General features: G+C 41.9%; 1 protein-coding gene across 1 annotated transcript in view; it reads right to left on the minus strand.

The window, feature by feature from the left end:
- The window catches only part of ANTXR1 (ANTXR cell adhesion molecule 1), a 234,069-nt gene that overhangs the window by 98,695 nt on the left and 118,607 nt on the right, over window positions 1-16,767 (minus strand). The gene's annotated exons all lie outside the window — the stretch shown is intronic.

Genomic DNA, 16,767 nt, shown 5'->3' on the forward strand with positions numbered 1-16,767 from the left:
AACAAAACAGTAAGCTCTCTGCTTTGGGCACTGACTAAATTAACACCTGTTTTAGCAACCACAGCAATGACAAAGAGTGCTAGTTATGTATTGCTTGTGGCACAGAATCTTCTTTTGGGAATATGTAAATTAAATTACTAATCTTCGAATTTCCTTGGTGCTCTAATGAATAGGTGAGAAGCTGGTTGTTTTGCAAAAGGAAAAATGTTTATATACTTCCATGTGACTTGGTCATTCTATAGGGAGCAGAGGGAAGTTGGCCTCTTTTGGGAGTGCAAGCAATACAAATTACGCCGATCCCAAATAATATCCTGATTACAAGGTACGGGTAATGACCCCAGGGCAGGCTGTGTTTTGGTGCAATGTGATTATAAAGTGACAACTAAGACAATATGGTCTGAGGCAGGCTGCTGTCACCTCCAGTTCTGTGACAGCCTAGTCCAGTGGTCGGCAAACTGTGGCTCGTGAGCCACATGCAGTGTGAGCCGCGGTTTGCCGTTCTGTTGACTAATGAGTTTGCCGACCACTGGGATAGGGGCTTAATCACAAGGAATGGCATGTGGCTCGCGAGCGGCAGTTTGCCGACCACTGGCCTAGTCCACTGATTTTTGACCATTTAAAGAATTGTCAATTATCTTAGTGTTGGCAGAAAGCAGATCCTCTCAGGCTTTCTGCTTTATGGTCCTGTTTCCCAAACTGTTCATCTTTTCTCTCTTCCCATCCCCCTACCTCCCACCCTCTCTCAGTCTCGCCCCCCCCCCACCCACTTTTTGGAGTCTCTTTAAATTGTGCACTTCTTCCTACAATTGTTTCTCTTTCAACGGAATTCACTAATCCAGAATGCTCAACTCAAAAGATTTAGCTGTTTGAAACAGCCCAATAACCCAGGAGTAGGCATAAATGGACACATTGGTCATTCACTAAAACTTGTGTACTCAGGGCATATAGTATATCCTATACTAGAGGCCCGGTGCACGAAATTCATGCACTCAGGGGGTCCCTCAGCCCGGCCTGCACCCTCTCGCAGTCCAGGCGCCCTCAGGAAATGTCCAACTGATGGCTTAGGCCATCAGTCAGACATTCTTAGCACTGCTGCAGTGGCAGGACAGGCTCCCACCACTGCTGCTGTGCTCACCAGCTGTGAGCCCGGCTTCTGGCTGAGCTATGCTCCCCCTGTGGGAGCACACTGACCAATGCATTGAGCATCTGCCCCCTGGTGGTCAGTGCACATCATAGCAAGTGGTTGTTCCACCATTTGATTGATTTGCATATTAGCCTTTTATTATATAGGATAATAAAAGGCTAATATGCAAATAGACCAAACGGTGGAACAACTGAACAACTGAACAAACGATCGCTATGACGTGTTCTGACCACCAGGGGGCATGTGCAAAATATGGCGGGCACTGGCCATGGCGGGATGGTGGAGCAGGTGAGCAGGGGCACTAGACCAAGGTGAGGTGCTGGTTGCTATCATCGGGGTGAGCCTCTGGTGGTGGTTACTGAAAATTCTTTGCTCTCACATGCCGCAGTCCTGCCTGGCGCTCGCACCCACTGCCAGCGGCGGCCCTCAGGGGTGATCAGGGCCAGCACTGGCCCCACTCGCACCCCCTGCTGGTGCCCGCAATCATTTGGCACCATCAGGGGGTGCGAGCGGCAGCTGCTGGCCCTGATCGCCCCTGAAGGCTTTTCCACCTCCCCCTGCTCCTAAATATACTAGAGGCCCAGTGCAAGAATTCATGCACCTTGAAAGGAACTGTGGGCCGTGAGGCTGTGGTGGGCACAGGAGTGGGTCTCGGCCCATTCTTTGCACCCCCGCCTGGCCCCTCCTGCCGCAGCCCCCCGGTCTCCTGTCTGCCGGCAGCCCGGCTCCTGCTGCTGCTGCTCCCATGCACTGATGGTGCTGGCCCCGCTCCCACGTGCTGACAGCGCCAGCCCGCCTTGCACCCGCGATCAGGACTGGTGCCGGGTGCCAGCAGCGGGTGTGAGAGGCAGCAGCAGGTGTGAGCACCGGCGGGACCGTGGTGTGCAGGAGCAAAGAATTTTCAGTGACCACCAGCGGCTTGTCCCAATGACAGCGACTGGAGCCCCTGCCTTGGCCTGGAGCCCCCACTCACCTGCTCCACCATCCCGCCGCAGCCGACACCTACCATGTTCTGTGCGCACCCTCTGGTGGTCAGCGCACATCATAGCGGCTGGTTGTTCGGGTTGTTTTGCCGTTCGGTCTATTTGCATATTAGCCTTTTATTATATAGGATAAAATAAGAATTCTTGTCTCTGTGTAACACTTGAGACAAGATTGATTGGTTATCTGATATCTGAGCTCCCAGAAGCGTAAACTATCAAATTAGAAAGGGAGGGTGCATCTCAAATGGAAGACACATGTATGATACTGAGAAACAAGAGGCCAGAAGAAGCAGAATCATAAACTTAAAGGGAACTCATACAACTTAACAAAAGGAAGATAAACAACCCAGTCAAAAAATGGGCAATGGACCTAAATAGATACTTTTCAAAAGAGGGCATAAGGAAGGCCAAGAAACATATGAAAATATGCTCAAAGTCACTAATTATCCGAGAGATGGTACGACAATGCGGTACCATCTCACACCTGTCAGAATGGCTATCATCAACAAATCAACAAACGACAAGTGCTGGCGAGGATGCGGAGAAAAAGGAACCCTCGTGCGCTGCTGGTGGGAATGCAGACTGGTGCAGCCACTGTGGAGAACAGTATGGAGTTTCCTCAAAAAACTAAAAATGTAACTCCCATTTGACCCAGTAATCCCATTTCTAGGACAATATCACAAGAAACTAGAAACACCAATCAGAAAGGATATATGCACCCCTATGTTCATAGCAGCAGAATGTACAATTGCTAAGATTTGGACACAGTCTAGGTGCCCATCAGCAGATGAGTGGATTGAAAAACTGTGGTACATCTACATAATGGAATACTATGCTGCTGTAAAAAGGAAGGAACTCCTATCATTTGCAACAGCATGGATGGAGCTGGAGAGCATTATGCTAAGTGAAATAAGTCAGTCAGAGAAAGATAAATATCACATGATCTCACTCATTTGTGGATTATAATGAACAACATAACTGATGAACAAAAACGGATCCAGAGACAGAGAAGCATTGATCGGACCGTCAAACCTCAGAGGGAAGGTAGGGGAGGGTGGGGGTAAGGGGAAGAGATCAACCAAAGAACTTGTATGCATGTATATAGCATAACCAATGGACACAGACACCAGGGGGGTGAGGGCATGAATGGGAGTGGGGTGGGGGACAATGGATGGATAAGGACACATATGTAATACCTTAATCAATAAAGAAACAAAACAAAACAAAACAAAACAAAACAAAAACAACACATAGTGATCAGATCAGAAGGCCACTCTAGGAACAAACAGCCTCAAAAATGGAGGGTTTCATAGTATTTTGCCAAATTTTAGTTCATGATAACAATGGTAGAGTAAGATGTAAGCACTGTACAATATTTCATGACATCCATTTTGAGTGAGAAGATTTCCATAGCAGGAAAGACCTAGGAGTAGGTGGGAATGAACTCAATTTGCAGGCGTTTTCCTGGTTCCCTAGGTTAATGATCTCACTCCAGCCATCTGAACCTGAGACAACAATGAGTTGGTCCCTCCTCCCATCCAGAACTGACTAGTGAAAACACAGTCCATTAGATATACGTCTATTTCTCTTTCTCACCACTCCTGCCCCACTTACCTCTCTTGTTTTCTATTCTGTCTTTTTTTTAAAAAAATATTTTTGTCTTATTTTTTTGGAGGGGTTTACTCTGTTGCTCTTCTCTACCATCTTGAGGTCATCCATGTTTTGCTAACTTTTCTTCTTTTCTAATATAAACATTTAAGGCTACAAATTTCCCTCTCAGACCACTTTAGCCACATTCCATAAATTTTATGTGGCATCTTCATAACTGACTAGTTTTTAGTATTTCCCAATTTCCAGTATAATGTTACTTTGACTTATAAAAGATTCAGATGTGTGTTTGAAATTTCCAAACACATGAGATTTTCAATATTGATTTGCAATCAATTTTTAGTGGACCTTTTTGGTCACAAAACATGGTCCATATGACATGAATTTTTTGGAATTTGAGAAGACTTTGACTTAAGGTCTAATACATAGCTACTTTTTATAAATATTCAAAGTGTGCTTAAAAAGGAATAGGCATTCTCTCAAGATGCAGGTTTCCTGTAGACCAGTGGTTCTCAACCTTCCTAATGCCACGACCCTTTAATACAGTTCCTCATGTTGTGGTGACCCCCAACCATAAAATTATTTTCGTTGCTACTTCATAACTGTAATTTTGCTACTGTTATGAATCGTAATGTAAATATCTGTGTTTTCCGATGGTCTTAGGCGACCCCTGACAGCGGTTCTCAACCTGTGGGTCGCGACCCCTTTCACAGGTGTCTACAGTGTAGACAGTAAGCCCTGCATAGCACTCCGGGCCATCTCACAAAAGCGGCTGTAATGTGGTTGGTGATCAGTTCCTGCCCTGTCCCCCACTCTCCAAAGGAGAAAAGCCAGAGTTCTTATTTTCTATTGTGGATAGGGGTGGGAAGTGGAGAGGAAGTGACTGATACGTGATGTTCAGCATGCATTTCATTACTTTACTTTTGGTACAGTTCAGAATGATGGGAAAGATTTCACTGAATTTAAGATGCATCCATTGTAGGATACCTCATTATGAGCCACTAGGAACAAACACTGTCAATTAAATTATGATACATTATTGATTATATGCAACATATATTTCAGTGGTTAAAATGTGAAAAAAAGTGTGCCTTAGATTGATGAAATAATGATATTTTTTCATTAACCTTATAATTGCACAACCCCCATTTAATTCTAACAAAAATTCTGGACCCTACCTAGAACATTTTGCTGTAGCCTTATTGTGTGGCCACTAGATCATGTGCAATTACATTATCCAAATAGTTTATATTTTATTAAATTTTTGGCTGCTTGATCTATTAATTACTGAGAAAACTGTACTTAAATCTTCTCCTGTAATGGTGGATTCATCAGTTTCTTGTCACGGTTTTGGCAATATTTGCTTCACATATGCTGAGGATATGTCATTAAATGCAGACCAGAATTATAACTTCTAGGTTAACTGTTTCTTTTAACATTGAATAATGGTCTTCTTTATATCAATAATGGTTTTGTTTGACCATAAAGTATATTTTACCTGATATTAATATAGCTACACTAGTTATATTTTGGTATTTGCCTGATATAATTTTTCTCATACTTTTATTTTCAACCTTTCTATGTCTTTATATTTTTGAATGTATATTTTATTGTAAATAGCATATAGTGGCTGTTGTTTTTTAAAACAGAATTTGTTAGTCTGTGTTTTTTAACTGCTGAGTTTGGTCCATTACATTTATCTTGGTTATGGATTGTTTGGATTTAACTTTTATTTCTAAAAATAAATATTACCATCTCACTATGTGCTTATCACAGTGTTTTCTGAGGCATAGATACAGAAAAATTGTTTTTGTTTTTCTTCTCACTTACTCTCAAAACAAGGAAATTTCAAACTTAGGGCAAACATTCTTTAAAATACTTAGAGATTAAAATACTGAAAGTCAATTGCTCAAACATCCAAGAAAAACAAATCAGCACGAATCCTCCAAAACATATTTGAAAAGATATTTTTATGCATACAAGGGTTATCAAAATAGAGATGTTGGCAAACTATTGATATTTCAGTTCATAAACAACATCTGAGAGCTGAGTTTTGCATTTTTATATTCCCGTGGTCTTTTGCTTTTTCTAATGACAGTACAAAAAAACCACAGGTCATCTTGTTAAAATAATAATAAAAAATACTAGAACATTGTAAAAAGACCTTGAATTTGGATGGCTCTACTGAGATCAGCCAATAAATAGGCGAGAATGATTTGTGAGTAGTATAACAATTGTTTGTAAACGGAAGGGTGTGCTTTGAAGTTACTTGACAACAAATTGTTCTCAGGAGGAGTTTTAAGCACCCTCTGGTCTGAAATAGCATCTTCTTTGTATTAGGTGGAGGTTGGCCAATCTGAATCTCACTAAGAGAAGCCATCTCCAGTGTTACCAACAAAAGGTTCTCATATTTATTTTCAAAAATCAAGGGCAAACTCATTTGTTACACTCCATAGGATGGATGGTGTTTGCCTTACTCCTTCACTAGCATACTTTTTGTTCTAGAGTTAGAGACTCTCAGCCTAGGAAGGAGTCTGAAAGCTTTTCTAGTTCAATTGCCTATCTGATGCATGAATGGTGTTTACATAATTCTGCCAAGTTGTCAAGTTGCCTGTGCTTGAATGCAACCACACCGGGGAGCTCCCTCCCTCCGGGAACCATTTAGAAAGACTAAAATCTGATCCACAAGCTGTGCCTATTGGCCTATTCTACTCCTTGGATCTATACAGTAAAAGCAGATGTGTAAGTTTCAGGATAGCCTTTCAAATATTGAAAATGATCACTAAGCCTTCCTTCTGCCTCCAGGCTAGACTCCCACTTCTATAGCATATTCTATATAATCCATCATATTTGGCATTATTTTTTAATTATTCAGTTTCTCTTGGCTCTCTCTAATGTGTTCTTTTATTTAATACAATAGTTGAGTGGATATTTCAAGGTGGGAGGTTCCATGACTTCTTTTTTTAAAATATATTTTATTGATTTTTTACAGAGAGGAAGGGAAAGGGATAGAGAGTTAGAAACATTGATGAGAGAAAAACATTGGTCAGCTGCCTCCTGCACGCCCACTACTGGGGATGTGCCCACAACCAAGGTACATGCCCTTGACCGGAATCGAACCTGGGACCCTTCAGTCCGCAGGCCGACGCTCTATCCACTGAGCCAAACCGGTTAGGGCTCCATGACTTCTTTAGACTGAGACACCATACTGCTGTTAATTCAACCAGAAGTCCGAGTCTCTTTGGGAAACACATTACTGAACTGATTCTTAGAGAGCCCACACCATCCATGCAAGGAGACTCACACTGAGTACTTACTATGTACCAGGCCCTGTGCCAACTATTTAAAGACCAGGATTTTAGCCACATTGATCTGATCCCAAAGCTCATGCTTGTTCCCACTTTCCTTCTCCAACTAAGTCTTTCCCCTGTGCTTTGCTAAGCTACATCTCTCAAAGGATATGTCACCTATAATTATGGCAATAATAAAGGTCATCCTTTTTTGAGGGCTGAGTAGGAAACATTGATGAGTCACTTGTAGCCCTAGGGTTGTGGATTGGTCACATTTGGTGCAAAGTTCCCTTCAGCCCCCCAAATGTAAAAGTACACTGAAGCCTACTCCGCTTCCATGACCAAATTTATAAATCAGTGGTATCCAAATTAATGCTAGTTTGTTAATATACTTGGAACGTACAAGTGCCAGATTCATCTTCCTAAAATTTTGCTTTGTGCTTTCTTTGAATGGCTTCCCATCACCCAAACTCCATCTTCTGTCATTCAAATCCTCTGCAAGGTCAGCCTCCTATTTCCCCTCCATTCCAGTCTCCCCTTACTCTTCCAGGCCGTGTGAAAAAGGGACAGGTGGGCGTGGGAGCAAGTTGGACAGGAAGTGGGATAATGTTAGGGGGAAGGAATCTATAGGGGAAAGTCAGGGTGTGAGCCCTGGTCCTGTCCTCCTAGATTGGTTGTTGGGAAGGGGCTTGTCTTCTCCAAGGGTCGTTTTTTAGAACTGCAGTAACAGTTGAGGGAGGATCTTTTTGGGGAAGACTTTTTGGGCTGAGCAAATCATGAGCTGCTCATGTTATTCCTAAACGTCCAAAATGATTAGTCCAGCTCCCCTTGCTAGAAGATGAACACCATCTTGGATTACAGGGAACTAATCCACTGGATCCATTAAAGGGACAGTCCTGATAATGCACTTGCTTGTGCCAATTTACTTATCCAAAGACTTGTGAATATGGAACAGATGGGGAATTTCTGGATGCCTGTGTGATATTTGTCTTTTATACCCCAAAGGGTATTAATGTTTACCTCTTGGAGTATACTTCCTGCCTTGTAAGCTATGCTGTAGGATTCTGGAGGTCAAGGCCTAGCTATTTTTTGAGTTCCTAACACTTTGCTCATAGTCCTATTTAAATACATGTTGGTCTTGCTCTTTGGCCCTATTTGCTAGCAGCAACCTCTTCCCTATACTTCTTTCCTTAATGAAGAGACCCACATGCTTATAGCTGTTGATATGAATTATCTATCCCAAAGATAGCTACCTATTTTGATTGATGGACTGTTTTGCTGACCTTGGAAAAGAAATAGAAGAAAAATGTCTTCTCTGATTTCTACGTTTTCTGAAGAGCATGCAATAATTTTTTTTTATTATGTTGGAAGGCAAGATTGCCACCACTCAGCACAGGCGACTGGATTCATTCCCTACCAGGCTGGTGAAATTAAAGAAATTTTGGCAAGGGCAGACATGCCAACTCTGTTTACCTAGATAGCCTTATGACTACAACACTGGGCTGGGTTTGTACTTTTCTAGGTTTATTTCAAAACAAGTAGTAACAGAATTTAACTGACTTACAAAACAGACCCAGGTAGTTGCCTAGGACAGAAGTTTGCAGCCAGTTCTGGGATGTGGTCCCTGCCCTCCCTTTGCAATCTGTCTTAGCTGCAGCCACTGTAGCCTTCATCTCTGGACTCCAGAACACCCCTTTCTGAGCCAGCCCTGATCAAAGCAGTTCATGCACCCTCAGTCTTGGCTGGCCACAATAGTAGAACTTTCATAGCCTAAGTTTCCGGTATTCCAGGGTGAGCTCAGGCCATGACATTGTTCCCCAAGAGAGAAAAATCATTTTCTGTAGTTACCTAGATTCTTTTTTCTTTTCTTTTCTTTTCTTTTTTTTTTTTTTAAGACTAAAGATGTTTATTTCCTGAATGAGGAGAAATTGTAAGTTAACATCAAAACTGCATTATGTACTATGTTTACATTAAACATTAAAGAAATTCCAAAACATGGTAGAAAGAGAAGGCTTTTCCAGCTGGTCCCAATTGTTTTGTCTCTGATCTCTGCTGTTGCCAAATCCAACCAATTATAGCCAAAGTGGCCCTAAACATGCCTTTACCCAGGCCACACCCTTAGCTAATCTCAGTCCTTTCTCCATGACCCAGTTCACTTATCATTTCTTTTGTGAACCCTTCTTTGATTCCCCAGACACTCTACTTCCTGGAATCACTGGGCTGGGCATTGTTCATTTCTCTATTAAAGCACTTACCACATTAAGTTACAAATATTTGGAGTTCTTTGTTTCCCATGTATTTATATCTTTGTGTTCCTTGGACTTAGCAAAATGAGTAACTTAGATTCTGTATCAGTTTCTATGGTTCTACCCAGTATCTGGCCTTGTGCTGTAGATTTTCATATACAAGGGGCCTCCCTGAATCTGGACCAAGTTGAGTGGGCTATTTGCAGACCCCTTCTCCAGCAATGCATCCCTGACAAGAGTATGCTGCTAGAGGAGCTGGTGCTGTTCTGCAGAGGTTTCTGACTACTGCCCTGCCTGGGATCACTGGTTGTCATTTCCCAACTGGCAGATTTTTTTCTTCTTAAATTATGCTCGAGCTCCCCATGCTTCTTGGATGTGCATATTGGATTATTGACCATCTTCTCCGGAAGCCTCTACTTCAACCAGCTCAGTGTGGTTTAATCCTACCTCATTCTGGCTTTCTTCTCCTACCAGCAAGTGCCATCATGGTCTCAGTATGATCCTTGAATAAGACTGTTCCTTCATTCACTCAGTCACTAGCTATCTACTAACTACTATGCACTGGTATTGTGCCAGGTGCTGGGTTGCAATGGTGAACATGACACAGCCTTTGTTTTTCCTCCAGAAGCATATGGGCTACACTGTACATGAGACACAATTGATCTCTCCATTGTCTGTGCTTTCTTTACGCCGTCTCCAGCTGTTTCCAAACTCATAACCTACCTCTGTATGGCAGACTGGAGACCCACATTCTTGTGAGACATTGGGAACTATGATGCCTTAAAAACAATACAGATGATAATTGGGCTCTCTCTTCCTGAAACAGTGAGTGAAAGAAGAGAAGGAACGACTTGGACTATGGAAACAAGGCATTTGGAGAGAAAGTTTTGCAGTCTTTGTCTGGCAACACAAAAAGGGAAGATCCCTAGACTGGACATATGGTCCAAAATTATTCTTTTAGACAAATTCCTATTTTTATAGCAGAAAATATGATCCAAAAGAAAGAATATAAAAGAGAGGTTTCTGATTTTAAAATCTTGGAATTCTTAAATGAATGGAATTGGGAATAAATCAAGAGAGAAAAATCATTTTTCCTAAATAGATTTTAATAATTTTTTTCTAAACTTTGGAGGGTAATTAGAGTCAGGTAAGTAGAATGATAAGAGATCTGAATGTTTATGATTTACTTGGCAAACTTACTACAGAGCAAAATCCTGGGCTCCCTACCCAAAAAATTCTGATTCATTTGGGTTTTGCAGTCTTGGTACGATTGACATTTTGGACTAGATAATTCTTTGTAATGTGCGTGTGGGGGGATTCTTTCTTGTACATCGTATGTTTTCTCTCTTTCTCTTTCAAAAATCTATAGAAAAATACCACTAGTTCAGGAAAAGAATAGCCTAAATTCACAAAAATTTGAAGGATAAAATTGTTAAAAAATCCTTGGTAAACAAGTCAGCACCATGTTAATACCCATAGAAATCAAATCACACTCCAAAACCACAGTGAGTTGTGGCTCCTTCAGGGCACAACAGAGGACTCTCTTCTCTGAGGCTGCGCTCCCATCTGCCTGACACAGTGCCTCCTCTGATAAAATATCCACAAACATTCTGGGCATGATATAATACTTTAAATAACAATAGAAATTTTCCATGTGGTATTAATGCATCAACTTTAGTAAGTACTTGTTTTAATTCATTCATATTAATAGTCTAACTATTTTCCTTATGTTGCTCTTTACTTAATTCATTTACTGAGAAAAACTTTTTTCAGAACAGTGAAGAGGGAGGTGGGTTGGGGGGCTGGGTGAGAGAGGTGAAGGGATTAGAAGTACTGACTAGCTGTTACAAATAGTCATGGGGATGTACAGTTCAGCATAGGGAATATAGTCAATAATATTGTAATAACTATGTATGGTGCCACATGGGTACTAGACTTTTGGGGGGGGGGTCATTTTTTAAGTGTCTAACCACTATGCTATACACCTGAAACTAATATAATATTGAACTTCAAGTATAATTGGAAAAAAAAAATAGTGAAGAAACTGCTATCTAATCCCAGTTGGCTTATCACCAGACCTAAGTTGTCAGTGTTATTTTCCTTTGCTATCCTGCAGGCAACATCTTCAAAGTTTCCCTTAGGTTGTTCCTAGCCTTATCATGGACTCAAAAGGAAACTTACCTCTCAATCAGGGAAACACTGCCTGTTTATAATCTACTGCTCATAAATAGCAAACCTTTGCATGAGACAGGCCATTCGACTTTTACTTGACAAGAAAAGAGAATGTCGATATACTAGTGAGTAGCTGTCATTCTTCGAAAGACTACCATGTAGCTCCAGTCCCTTCTATACTTTACCTTTCATCTTTGCAAAGATCATACAGGACAGGCTCTGAGACAGACTCAGGTTAACTTGCCCAAGATCACCCTGAAAAGAGGAGGGGCTAGCATTTGAAATTAGAATATTTGACTCACTATCCTATTTTCTTAATTCCTTCCTTATGCTATAATTATAGGGCAGTTCTTGTTTTGGTGCTCAGGGCTGAGACTGTTACATTTTTATTTTCGTTCAAAAAGAGTTTCTATGAATAGTGACTTTACATGGGTTCACTCAAATTTATTGGATCTTGTTACTGCTTGTAGCCAGGCTGTCTTACATATAAGTTAGGGGAGAAAGAGAAGTTTCCTCACTGATTTACTGTTGGTTTTAGACCCTCATGATTAACTTTAGATTTCTTTCCTTTCTTCAAAGATGGTGGTTCACAAACCTGGAAATCAATATAAATGAAATCCTGATCACCGTTAACAGGGAGGTGCATCAGCTGGGCCTCATTGTTACATATGGGGGGTGATCAAGGATGTGATGTGGACATCTTAGGAGAGTGGTTGTTAACCTGAGAAACGGTCCCAGATGAGAAGGCACCAGAGGTTGGTACCAAACGAGAGGGAAAGAAAAAAGGACCCCTGGACCCTGGAAGGGATGCTCATGAACACATCCAGTCCTTGCTCAGGTTGGTTTCTCTTCAGGGGCGGGCCTCTTCCTGCTTCTTCACCTGTAATTACTATTTTTCAGATCACCACTTGGGTTTTAGCTCCTCCAGGAAGCCCTGTGACTTCCTGGATTCACTTCTCTTTCCCTTCTCTGAAATGCTATCGCATTTACATCTGGGTCTCACAGTCCTGTGCTTTATGATTTTTTTTTTATAGGATTGCTGGACTCTCTTCTCCAACTGGATTTTAAGCTCCTTAAGGATAGTGACTTATAAAATGTAGTAAATAGAGCACTGGATACACAGTAGGAGTTTGAGAAATCCTTGTTGAATGATTCCCTGATTTTTGTACACTTTGGGTGGGAAATGGTAGAATTTAAAGTTTTTATCTAATAGAAGACAACCTTTCATGAAAAATTCTTTAAAGCACTAAGTTTGCTTGCTTTGTTCTTAAAAGGAAAAACTTCTTTTTGATATTTCCCTTAAAATGGCACCATATGAATGATCTTTCTCACCAATTGCTAGAGGCTGGGAAGAACAGGAGGCCAGTTAAGACTACAGAGATAGCCGGTTTGGCTCAGTGGATAGAGTGTTGGCCTGAGGACTGAAGGGTCCCCAGTTCGATTCCAGTCAAGGGCAGAAACCTGGGTTGCAAGGGCACATGCTAGAGCAGTCGTGGGCAAACTACGGCCCGCGGGCCGGATCCGGCCCGTTTGGCTGTTCTATCTGGCCCGCGGAGCCGAAAGAGCGGAGGGTTCTCTTGCTCTCCCCTCCGCTCCTTCACCAGCAGCAGTGTTAACATGGCAACGTCGGGAAACACGGCCACAGCTCCTTCTTCTGAGTGGGCGGATTTATATCCGCCCATTCAGTAGAAGGAACAACCTCTCAATCTTCCAGAGGCTCCTTGTAATGCCCGCGGACATTATCGTGGTGATGTAGGGAGACATGGCCCTGGAGAGCACAGTATCAGAGCATTATCTAAAAAGGAGACCAACAACACTGTTCCCACTGAAGTTGATGTTTTAAAGACCAAAAACCTTTCAACCCAGTGTACATTGCCATCTACATCTACGTCCCGGGCATAATTTGGAAGTTGCACTAAAGAAAATGTTTAATTTACTGTTTATACATTTTGTTCTTTTCTATTTGTTTTAGTTTTAAATTACTTTATTATATTTAAGTTTAATTTGAAAGGCTTTTGTACCTTTCCTTTGTTAGGCAATTTTATTTTGCCTTTGCCATCTTCAATATAAGGTATGTTATTGTGCTATGATTCCTCCATTTTTTGAAGTTTCAAATTATAATAATTAGTGTTTACATTCTTCTTGTTAAAATGTTTGAAATGAATAAAACTATTGAAATAAAAAAAAAAAGACCGTACCCTTTTATGTAATGATGTTTACTTTGAATTTATATTAGTTCACACAAACACTCCATCCATGCTTTTGTTCCGGCCCTCCGGTCCAGTTTAAGAACCCATTGTGGCCCTTGAGTCAAAAAGTTTGCCCACCCCTGTGCTAGAGGCAACCAATCGATGTGTCTCTATCACATCGATGTTTCTCTCTGTTTCTCCCCCTCCCTTCCACTCTCTCTAAAAATCAGTGGGAAAAAGTCCTTGAGTGAGGATTACAAAAAAAGAAAAAAAGAAAAGACTAGGGAGATGGGAGGCATTTAAATATGCTGGTAAGAGAGGACTTCGGCTGTTTGACCACTTTCTATAGTCATGGAGCTCAACACAGTTTACCATTTGCATAGGAATCTTTTAGCTCTTGGATGGAAAAATCTTTTTTCCTGTAAAACTTCACGGAATTTCTGCTCCTGGCAGGAGCAACAGTTATTCGTTCTGAATCTTGAAAACTTATGACATGGTTGTCCAAATGGGCACCAAATAAAGTGAGGAAAGAAAAGGCTCGACTACATATTTTAAAATTACCTTTGGTTCCAGTTGATGGACTGGGCAGGCTGCAACAGACATTGACAAGACTAACCCTTTACTCAGACCCAGGGGATCTTTTTTGATCTAAAAACCTTGTCCTCCAAACCAGCTGCTGCCCAAGAACCAAACGCAAGTCCAAGACCTCGCTTCACATTCTGGATGACCACACATCCCACCTGCTTCTCTGTTTAGCCCAGTGATGGCTTCAGTCTTTTTAATTTGAGCTTCTGTGCAGGGCCCTGCTGGGGACTGGAACTTTGTGTTTGAATATAGGTCCCTCTGTCTGGGTGAATTTGGACATTGTGTCTGTCACCTTTAGTCACCTGGGGTTGGTTGAGTGACAAACATGTACTCTTAAGGATACATCTTGATTCTTCTCCTCTTAAGCCCTACATCCAATGCTTTGGGAAATCCATTAGCTTTATCTTAACAATATATCCGATGCTGACCTCTTCTCTCATCTCCATTGCTCCCTCCTGAATCAAGCCAGCATCATCTTTGGCCTGAAATACTGCCATAACCCTCCTAACTAGTGACAGTCCTTCCTAACTATTGACAGTCCTTCCATCCTTGTCTTCCCACAGGCCGGTCCAGCAGGCAGAGTGATCTTTCAAATATAAATCTGATCATGTTGTACAAAACTCTGTACAAAAGCCAAAGTTCTCACCAGACCCTCCACTCTCCATCCCTTTTACCTCCCTGTCACTGCTCTCCTCGCTCGCTCTCTTCCAGTGACTGACCACCAGCCTTCTTGCTCTTCCTAGAACACACCAGGTGTCTGGTCTTGGGGATCTAAGCACTGTGGCTTTCTAATTGTTATGTTTTTCCCCCAGTAGTCTCACAGCCAACTTCAAAGTCTCTACTCAAATGCCACCTTCTCAATATATCTCTTTTTACATTCTACTCACTCAAGAAGTACCAAATCCTCTTACTCCGCTCTACTTTTTAAATAGAATATATTATCGCCGAAACCGGTTTGGCTCAGTGGATAGAGCGTCGGCCTGCGGATTGAAGGGTTCCGGGTTCGATTCTGGTCAAGGGCATGTACCTTGGTTTCGGGCACATCCCCAGTGGGAGGTGTGCAGGAGGCAGCTGATCGATGTTTCTCTCTCATCGATGTTTCTAGCTCTCTATCCCTCTCCCTTCCTCTCTGTAAAATATCAATGAAATATATTTAAAAAAAATAAATAGAATATATTATCTTTTAACATAGTGTGTGATTCATTTATTATGTTTCTTATTTATTATCTGCCTTCTTTCTCGTCCCCTCTCCACTAGGTTTCTGTCTGTTGTGTTCTCTGATGTATCCCAAGCACCCAGGGCAGAGCCCAGCATATTGTGCACGCTCAATGAAAATTTGTTGAGTAAATGAACAAATGGACCTGGATCTCAAATTGTAGGGTGGCTATAACTTTGTTGTAGAGATACAGCATTCTCAAATGAAAAGGGGAATAATGCAGAGGTGTTATGAGGTGGTGTTGATCAGAAAACTTAGAGATATGCACCCAGATGAAGATGTAAGGTGTAAGTGTACGCTGGAGTGAGTCAGGAAGGTACAGAGGGACTTTACTGGGAGTTCTTTTCATTTTGCAGTACATTAGTAAGGACATCCTTTCTTCTTGGCTTAGAGACCCAAGACTTAAATCAGATTTATATTGACCATACTACAAGTTTGGTTGAGATGTTTTGCCTTCTCATTTCCCTGCCCACTCGGCCTCAAGGTCATGGCTGTTTCTCTGGTATGATCAGACAAAATGAGAAATACAGGCCCACATTGTTGGATCATTCAGAGCAGGGAGGAATCTGGAATGAAGTTGTTAGATTTGGGGTATTTTAATCATTTCCTGCAAGTTGGCAGGTTTTAAAAGGATCAGTTTCTAAAAGAATCAGGCAGGACACACTTCTAGAAATTTTACTGCTTGTGCACAGTTTTCATATTTGGTCTCCAGATCTGATGTTCCACTGACAGATTCTGGAGATGCAGATATTTCTTAGACACTTCTTTGTGACAACTCTAGTCACTTTGGTCAAGTGAAACTTTTCTGTTGTCTGTACCCATTACACTGGCTTACACTGCTTTCAGGAAAACTGGTTTGCTCCTAACACAGATGAAAAGTGTGTGTGGGAAGGGTGGGGAGGAAGGAGTTGGGAGGGAGTGCTGTCTGTCACAAGGCCTGGCTTCCTGCTTATTAACCTTGCCTGCTCTCTCTCCTCCACCTGTGATGGTATTAAGGACATGAACCCCAGTTATTGAGGGGGTTCAAACATGTCCTTCAAAGGCCGGCCAGGAATTGATCATAGCATCTGCCCTAGCTGACCATCAGTCAAACTCATTCGTCTCAAAAATGATCTAAAAGAAAAAAGCACATCTGGCTGCAGAATCTGAATATTCAGACAAAGGTCATTTTGGAAATGCTCATGTCAGGGGCTGAGATCTGTATTCAAGCTGATCATGCCCAGATTGCCCTCTGACGGGCTGAACTCTTCTGATGCTGACAGTGGGCGGGAGCAACTACACAGGCCCAGCCCAAGACTGTTTTGATGGGTTTGGCATAAAGTCAGGCCAGCAAT

Source organism: Plecotus auritus, assembly GCF_963455305.1.
Source record: "Plecotus auritus genome assembly, chromosome: 8".
NCBI classification, from domain to species: Eukaryota; Metazoa; Chordata; class Mammalia; order Chiroptera; family Vespertilionidae; genus Plecotus; species Plecotus auritus.